Source organism: Meriones unguiculatus, chromosome 10 (genome assembly GCF_030254825.1).
Source record: "Meriones unguiculatus strain TT.TT164.6M chromosome 10, Bangor_MerUng_6.1, whole genome shotgun sequence".
Classification (NCBI taxonomy): domain Eukaryota; kingdom Metazoa; phylum Chordata; class Mammalia; order Rodentia; family Muridae; genus Meriones; species Meriones unguiculatus.
In genome coordinates, this window is record NC_083358.1 from 3,767,245 (window position 1) to 3,776,391 (window position 9,147).

Here is a 9,147-nt window from a genome sequence, read left to right on the forward strand (position 1 = left end):
TTTGCGGGACTCCCTGGCATTCGGTGGCTTGTCTCCACTTTACCTAGTCTGCAAAATACTATAGACACACTTATGTGAGCACCAAATTGCTACTGTCAGTGCCGTGGACCACTTTCTAAGCGTCTCAGTTCAGCTGATACAGGAGCCTGCTCCATGCTGGAGGGTAGGCCCCTGCGAAATCATAGCCGTCACACGAGTCTGCCGCTGCTGCTCCTAGGTGGGAGATGAGGGCAGCCCTGTCCTGATCTGCTCTCTGTCAATAAAGCCTCGGTCACCTTGTCCTGCCAAACACACTGAAAAATAAAAAATAAAAAACAAACCTGCAGAAAGTCACCATTGAACCCAGAGTGTAGGAGCAGCACAGCATGGATTACTGAAAGCTCTTCAGGTACCTTGTCTATTAAAAATCCTTCCAGCTGGAAAGTGGGAGTGCACGCCTTTAATCCCAGCACTCAGGAGACAGAGGCAGGCAGATCTCTGAGTTTGAGGCCAGCCTGGTCTACAGAGTGAGTCCAGGACAGCCCAGGCTACACAGAGGAACCTTGTCTAGAAGAGGAGAAAATCCTTTCTGTTGAACCCAGCTGTCCAGCTCAGCCCTGCCCCTGGACCACACAGGGAGTCAGACCTTTTATTAAAAATAATAAATAAATAAATAAACAAATAAACAAACAAATAAATAAAAGGACTTATCTATAGTGTTCTGCCTGCATGTGTTCATGTGTGCCAGAAGAGGTCACCAGATCTCATTATAGATGGCTATGAGCCACCACGTGGTTGCTGGGAATTGAACTCAGGATCTTTGGAAGAACAGCAGGTGCTCCTAACCTCTGAGCCATCTCCCCAGCCTGTCAGATCTGTTAAAAGCCTATAAAAGCCTATATTGGTTTCACTGTGTCATTTTCAGTCCGAGGCCGCCTGCTTAGTCAGGGTGGTCCTTCTAGCCACGTATGTGTCTCTCTGCACAAGCATGACTCACTGTGAAACCACTCCTAGCCTGGCATAGGCATAGTAAATAGCACACGCTCATGCACACACACACACACACACACACGTAAAACCTCTGTGCTTGGAAAGCTGCAGTAAGCAGGCAGCCTCCGCCACAGAGTGGGACCCTGACTCCACAGAAAAACAGAGCAACGAACCACAGGAAGCGAGCAAAGTTTCCCCGTTGCTTTCCATCCAAAGAGAACACTCAGGGATTTTCCCGTGTCCTCGGTCCTCACCACTCCTTTCTGTAGCCCACCCAGGTCAGCTCGGCGGTGTGCAAGGCTGGGACCCGCACTCTGGCTAGCGGAGGACTGGCTTCCGCCATTCTGCATGTGAGTCTCAGTTCCAGACAGTTCTGGTGCTTCTCACACATTCCCCTAATCACTAGTGACTGTCACTGCTGTCAATTAAAAGTCCCATCTGCTGCAATGGTTCCCTGTGTACACAGAGAACACACTTCTTCAGTGGGTGAAATGGCCACACACACACACACACACACACACTTTTTTTCAGGTTACAAACTTAAGAATAGAATGAATTTTCTTTTCTGATTCTAGAATCTCGGCGCATGTGTTGTTTCTATGAGTGATTCATCCAGGGGCCGGACAGACGGCTCAGCAGTCACGAGCATTGCTGCTTTTGCAGAGGACTCAGGTTCAGTTCCCAGCACCAGGCTGAATTGCTCACAACTGCCTGGAACTCCATGCAGCACAAAGGGATCTGACTCCCCCAGTGTCTGCAGGCACCTCCTGCACCTCCGCTAACATGAGCTTACACACACACACTGTTTAAAAAGTGATTTATCCCACTTTAAACATTGCTTTCAAGTCAGGGCAAGAGGCGCACACCAGGACTCTGAGGGCTCAGGGTTGCTGTGAATTTGAAACCAGCCTGGTCTACACAAGGAATCCCAATCTAGTTTTGCCCACAGTGTAAGATTCTATCTCAATTCACAACAACAACAACAATAATTACTTTCATAAAGAAATTTGACTCAGTACTGATACTATAACCCACTCACTTCTCAATCACCACTAGTGTATTTGTTAGACTTTATTTTTATTTTATGTATATGAGTGATTTGCCTGCACCACGTGCACACAATGCCTGTGCAGACTGAGAGGCACCCCATCCTCTGGAACTGAGCTAGAGATGGCTCTGAGCCACTTTTGGGGAGCTAGAAACCGATTCTGGGTCCTCCGGAGGAGTGGCCAGCGCTCTTAACCATGGAGCGATCTCTCCAGCACACTTGTAGTGGTTGTGTGTGTTTTTCAGGACAGGGTTTCTCTGCGTAGCCCTGGCTATCCAGAAACTTGCTCTGTAGACCGGCTGGCCTTGAACTCAGAGACATGCGTGCCTCTGCCTCCCGAGTTCTGGGGTTAAAGGTGTGTGCTACCACCTGTCTTTCTAGAGTGTTTTTAAAGTCTAGGCTTTGGAGCAGCTGAGGCGAGTGACGTGTTCACACGGGCACTTCTAAACAGTATGACCCCACCTTGTCACACAGAACCCTATCTGATCCTTACAGCCTGGGGAAGAGGCATCTCCACCCTTCCGGAGTGCTCAGATGTACATGTTTTTACATGTTTTGATGTTGTCAACAAGAACTGTTCAGCACACTTCTCCTCCCACCTTTATCTGGGGCATTTCTTGGTGAACGGTTGTTCAGAGCACATTAGTAATTAACCCTTCACAAACCATAGCCACCAAAGCAGAGAAAATGCAGAGGCATGCTCTGACCACTTCAGATAGCATGGTTTTCATTCTCAGCTGTCCTGACCCTTGACGGGCTCCTGTTACCTCCCCTCCAAAAACAGCACAGATAACATGAATAATTTACTCCAGCCAATACAGTGAGGCAGAGTGGCCCTACTGTGCCGCCTTCAGAACTTTTTCAAATTCAAGCTGCGGTTGACTAGAATTTAAGGCTTTCTCGGCAAAAACTGATGTTGCCGTCTCAACCATAAATCAAACTCTCAACTACATTCTGAAACAGATTTTAAGAACAAATTTGTAGTTTCACTCTTTTGAGTTAATTTTTATAGTTATCGTTTGGTTCTGTTGCAAAGCAGGAGGAGTCAGAGAAATGAGAAACCGATGGCCCAGGAATAGTGGCTTGCAGTGGCTTTCCTTAGTTCCTCCTGAGGGCCCGTGTCATACCTGTGCCGTGTAAGCTGGGGCTCCTCTGCAGCAGAGCTGAGAAGGGACCATCAACAGTGGCCGGCCACACGAAGAGCAGGGTCTAGCCAAGAACCCTACAGTCTAGCCAGGAACCCTACAGTCTAGCCAGGAATCCTACAGTCTAGCCAGGAATCCTACAGTCTAGCCAGGAACCCTACAGTCCAGCCAGAAACCCTATAGTTTAGCCAGGAATCCTACAGTCTAGCCAGGAACCTTACAGTCTAGCCAGGAATCCTACAGTCTAGCCAGGAACCTTATAGTCTAGCCAGGAACCCTACAGTCCAGACAGGAACCCTACAGTTTAGCCAGGAATCCTACAGTTTAGCCAGGAATCCTACAGTCTAGCCAGGAACCTTACAGTCTAGCCAGGAATCCTACAGTCTAGCCAGGAACCTTATAGTCTAGCCAGGAACCCTACAGTCCAGCCAGGAACCCTACAGTTTAGCCAGGAATCCTACAGTTTAGCCAGGAATCCTACAGTCTAGCCAGGAACCTTACAGTCTAGCCAGGAATCCTACAGTCTAGCCAGGAACCTTATAGTCTAGCCAGGAACCCTACAGTCCAGCCAGGAACCCTACAGTTTAGCCAGGAATCCTACAGTCTAGCCAGGAACCCTACAGTCCAGCCTCTTACATCTAAACATTGGTGACTAGCGCATAAGAACCATATTTTGTTTAAAAAATCATATTTTAAGATTTCCAATTATGTGTATGCATGTGTGTCTGTACCTGCTTGAATACAGTTGCTGGTAGATGCCAAGAAAGGGCACTGGATCCCCTGGATCTGGAGTCATAAGCAGTTGTGAGCTGCCTGATGTGGGTCCTGGAAGGAACCTCAAGTCCTCTGTAAGAGCAGACACACTCTTTTGTTGTTTGTTTGTTTGTTTGAGACAGGGTTTCTCTGTGTAGCCCTGGCTGTCCTGGAACTCACTCTGTAGACCAGGCTGGCCTCCAATTCAGAGATCTGCCTGCCTCTGCCTCCCGAGTGCTGAGATCTCAAGTGTGCGCCACCACCACCCTGTGGGCAGACACAACTCTTAACCACTGAGCCATCTCTCCGGCTCTAAGAGCCATAGTTTAACTTTGTGTGTGTGTGTGTGTGTGTGTGTGTGTACATACTGTGTGAGCTGGTGTGTAATGTGTGCACAGAGACAGAGACCAACCTGGGCGTCTTTCTCAGTTGTTCTCCACTGGGAATTTCTTCCTTCCTTCCTTCCTTCCTTCCTTCCTTCCTTCCTTCCTTCCTTTCTTCCTTCCTTCCTTCCTTTCTCTCTTTCTTTCTTTTTTTCTTTTGACGGTACCATAGACTCAGCTAGGCTGGCCAGTGAGCCACAGAGGTCCCCAGCCTCTGCCTCCCCAGTGCTGGGATTACAAGCATGTCACTATGCCTAGATTTTTTTTTTTTTTTAATATGGGTCCTGAGAATCAAGCTGAAGTCCTCATGCTCTTGTGTAAAAGATCTTCCTGATGCAGCCATCTCCCGGACCATGCTTTAATCTTTTTCATTACTCTGTCGTGACCCTGTGGGAGCTGTATTCTTTGTGACCCTGGTGGTCCAGCCTCAGAACACCTGTGTCCCCTGCAGCAACTCCTTCAACGGAAGACTTTAGGCCCAGACCCCAGAGGAGAGAGAGATGTTTCCGTTTTCGGGCTCTTCACCACCCAGGGTGTCTCTCTGTTGCATAGAAACTGATATTGCTAACACGCAGTAAACAGCTTGGGTTTGGGCCCTCTCCCAGCTGCCAGTGCCGGCGGCAGAACTGCAGCAGCCTCCGGTCTTCAAGGCACCCTTTCACGTTTCTGTTGTTTGGTCTTCATGCCACGCAGCCTGGCCTGCGAGATGGCGAAGGATGGGCCCTGGCTCTGGGTGAGTTCGTGCTGGCCAGCCTAAATGTAACCTGAGAGCCAAGCTAGGCAGGGCGGGCGGTAGGGCCTGACCACAAGCAGGCCGGTCGGAATCTTGTTGTCTGGGGTAAGAAATTGTTGTCTGGGGGGAGGCGGGGCAGAAGCAATCCAGATAGGATGGCATATGCCTGTGATCCCAGCCCTTGGACGGCTGAGGCGGGGGAAGTGCTGTGCAGTGCCACAGGCTGGCCTGGGCCGCAGTGTAAAACCTCGCCTCAGCAGGCGAAGCAGAGGCTAGAGATGAAGCTTCGCTAGAAGTGCAAACATGAGGTGCTCTGTGAAAAGCAGGGCGTGGCAGAGCTTGTGTGTATCCAAGCATTGGGAGACAAAGATGAGGCATTCCTGTCGCTCGGTGGAGTCTAGCTGAGTCAGTCAGAGAAGGGAGGCTCCTTGGGTCCTGTGATGCCGCCTCCCTCTCTTAATGTGTCCCTCCTCTCTCCCTTGCTCTCCTCCTCGCTCCTCTTGCTTCTCCTTTCCCCCCTGCTCTCCTCTCTCAGGGTGAGGTCCTCTGAAGGGTTATGTGGTGGCACACCTACCTCTTTAGCCAATCACGGGGTCCCCTGCTCTGTTACATTCTACAGCTGCCTGGGTGTGAATGTCAGTGCTTCTTCAACCCGTCTCCTTGAGTTTTTGACCTTGACTCTCCCGTGGTTTGCTCTGCTCCTTTCCGCACGCTGTTTTCTGCCCACAGTTTCCTGGCTCCCCTTTGCTCCCATCTGACCACTCAGGTTAATGGAAAGCCATCCGCTCTGCTGGGCTGGGCTTCCGGCTTCCTCTTCCCGGAACAGATCAGGCGTCTGGCGTCACCGCACCCTCTTCTCAGTGTCCCCTCTGACAGGAAATCAATGGGCTCTGAGGATGTATTTGAGATTGCCTGGGGGTCTAGCAGCGCCTTCTTTAAAACAAAGAGCCGACCCCCCGAGATTGTTAGCCGTTGGGGGCTAGCCCAGAGGGTGCCACACACTCACGCCCTCGTGGGAACAGTGGAAAGAATACAGTGTCCTCTTCATCTGGCATCTCCTCTGTGGGGACAGTCTCTTATGCCAGAGCGAGGGAGACCACCACGAGTTAGAGGGAGACCACCACGAGTTATCCATCAGCCAGCAGCACCTCTTCGTGGCCGGGAAGCGCCGCGCACACCAGCAGGAGCACGATAGGTTCCAGTGCCAGCCACATCTGCCTGACTCCTGCCACGGAGCCTCAGACGGTGCTGAGAGCCTGGCAGACATCACCTCCCCAGGTTTGGAGGCAACCTGGAGGTGGGGACCCCGGGAACACTGGCAGGATGCTGAGCCTCTAAGAGACTTGGCTTCGTCAGCTGTAAATTGTGGACAGTAACAAACATCTATGTCAAAGTGGGGACATTCTGCCAAGTGATTTAGAAACAGAGTGCTCTGTGGGGCAGGGACTGCCTCTTCACTCACCTCAGATCTGTCTCCTGTGTGGCGGGTGGCAGCTGTCAGATGGCCGGATTTCAACAGATATGTGAGATAAAGTGTTGCTTGTAGACTCTTTCTTTCTTTCTTTCTTTCTTTCTTTCTTTCTTTCTTTCTTTCTTTCTTTCTTCTGAAAATGTTAGCATTTAATTACCCCCAGGGACACAGGCATCTCCCACGCCTCGATCTCCTCAGCTGAAGAACTTGGCTTCGCTTCGACAAGCTGTCTGGGAGCCTGCCCAGAGCTTTGCAGTAGCCCGACTGCTCTACATCAGTGATGGACACAGCTCCAGTCTCGATTTTTGCACAGGGACCTGTGTCTGCTCGCTGACCAGTGCCCACGGTTTATCCCGGTTGGCGTTTGAGCACAAGCTCTGGTCTCTCTTTAAGTGGTAATGCCTCACACCAGCTATCCCAAAGTCGCCTGGGTGGTGTTTGTTGACATTGGTGCTGTGCTGACACACTCCTCCAGCATTCCCGAGGCCTCCGAATGCTTGTGCTGCTTACCCACTCAGCCGTGGCCTACGTGGCCTCGGGGCCCTCAGGTTTTCCTCGGTCTGGATGGCATGGTGGTGGCAGAAAGGAAAGAGGGCATGCAGACTGGAGCATCTATTGTAATCCAGGAGGGAGTGAGCCAACCCATCCTGGTGAGTGAGGAGGAAAGGTGGCCGGCTGCCAGCCCGGCAAGTGAAGAAGTGGAGGAAAGAGTTTTGGCTCGAGGTGTTCAGAGTTTCTTGCAGGGGCACTAAGCGGGGGGTGGAGGGGGGGCTCTGAGGATAGAGATGAAGGTTTTATTAATGTTATTAGGTTTCATTTCTTTCGTATGTGCAGATGGAGACAGACATGGAGGTCACAGAGGGACTATGAGGGCTGATTCTCTCTTACTATGAGGGTTCCAGGGACTGAGCCCAAAGCCTTCGGCTCGCCCGGAGGCTTTTCCACCTGAGCCATTCAGCCAAATTTCTGGCCCTGGAGAAAGAATTAAAAGAAATGGAGCACAGTTAGTGAGGGAGCAGACGCCTGCAGTCCCAGCCCTCAGAAAGCAGAGATGGAGGTCCAAGGAGTTCAAGGTCATCCTTACCCACACACTAAGTTCTAAGCCAGTGTGGGTTGCGCAGGATCCTCTCTCAAAATTAGTTAACTTAAAAATGAAGCAGAACAAAACCACAACCACCAGGCAGCTAGGGCTCTAAGTGCGTGATCTATGGATCCAGGGCTGTGCGAATTGATTTCAAAAGCATTTAGTGGAAGAATTAATTAATTAATTAATTAATTACATAAATTATCTTTTGATCAACTAATACTTGCTCATATTTTATATACATGGAACCTAGAAGTGGTTTTATATGTTAAAGCAATCTCAATAATTTTAAATTTCCCATGATTTCTCTTTCCCCACCCTTCATTTGCATTCAGCACCAATTACAACAGAATGTGTCTCAGTGGAGCCAGAAGAAAGGGGTCTCCAGCGGGGTCTTCCAGTTTATGACGCAGACAGTGCTTTAGAACAATGCTCTTCATAAAACCTGAAGTTCGAGTCAGTAAGCATGCTGGGTTTAAAATACCCGACATCATGAACAGTAGCTTGGGGACAGTAAGGTCAGCTTCTGTTTATGCACAACCACATCAGAAGCAAAACAGCAAAAACCAGCCAAGGAACTCTTCTGTGGCAAAGGAGGGAACAGGTGGGAGGAGAGCCAGACAGCTGAGACGTGGCGGGGGGGGCATCCCCTCACACAGACCCAGGGGGAGAGCTGGAAGCACCTTCAAGGCTGGAATTCAGGCGGTCTCCTCAGCCGGCAAGGAGCAGTGGCAGGAACGGGATCTCCTTCAGCTTCACTCGGAGCCCTGCAATCTGAGAAGACAAAGATCTACGTCCCCATTGCCTGCCTGCAGATCACGTAAGGAGAGGAGGGCGTGTGGACACAAACGCATCAGTCACTCCGGTGCTCAGTCGTGGCCGCTTGTTTGGTCAGCAACGATCCTGAGACTCACGGTGTCCCCATTTTTCTCGTCCCCTGTTCTATCCCTCGTCCCTCCTTCTATCGGTGTTGGGGCGCAGGTGTTACTTTTTGCACCATGGGGTTAGTTTCAGCTGGTGTTTGTACTCCTCCAGAGTGTCTGAGCTGGGAGGGTTAACTCAGGACAAACTAGGCATCAGTTCCGTTGGGCCCCGGCTCCTTCTTACAGTAGGAAGTATCTGTGTCTTTATAAGAGCGCAGGAAAACACCCTCATCCGTCGCTCCTGTCCCCGTCCCTTCCACATCCTCGTGGAACCTATGGAGTCACAGGCTCCATGGTGGACCTAGACTGGCTCTGAGACCTCTGGACTGAGTGCTGCAAACCAGGTCCAGGCCGGCCAGCATGTGCGGCTGGGCCCGCACACTCCCTGCACACACCCCAGAAAGCCCAGAACGCCTCCTGTGTAGCTCAGACAGAGCCAAAAGTGGCTCTCTGCTCGGAATCTATGAGAACCACATGACAAGGAGCCGAGCTGGAAAGCAGCTGAGCCAGCAGATGCCTGAGTGTGAAGGTGACAGAGGCAGGAGCCTGGTTGCTCAGTGCATCCACCCACGATCACAAAGGGAAACCCCACAGATGGGAGACCGCCCCAGAAGGAGGGGGAGGGGAAGATTTGCCTG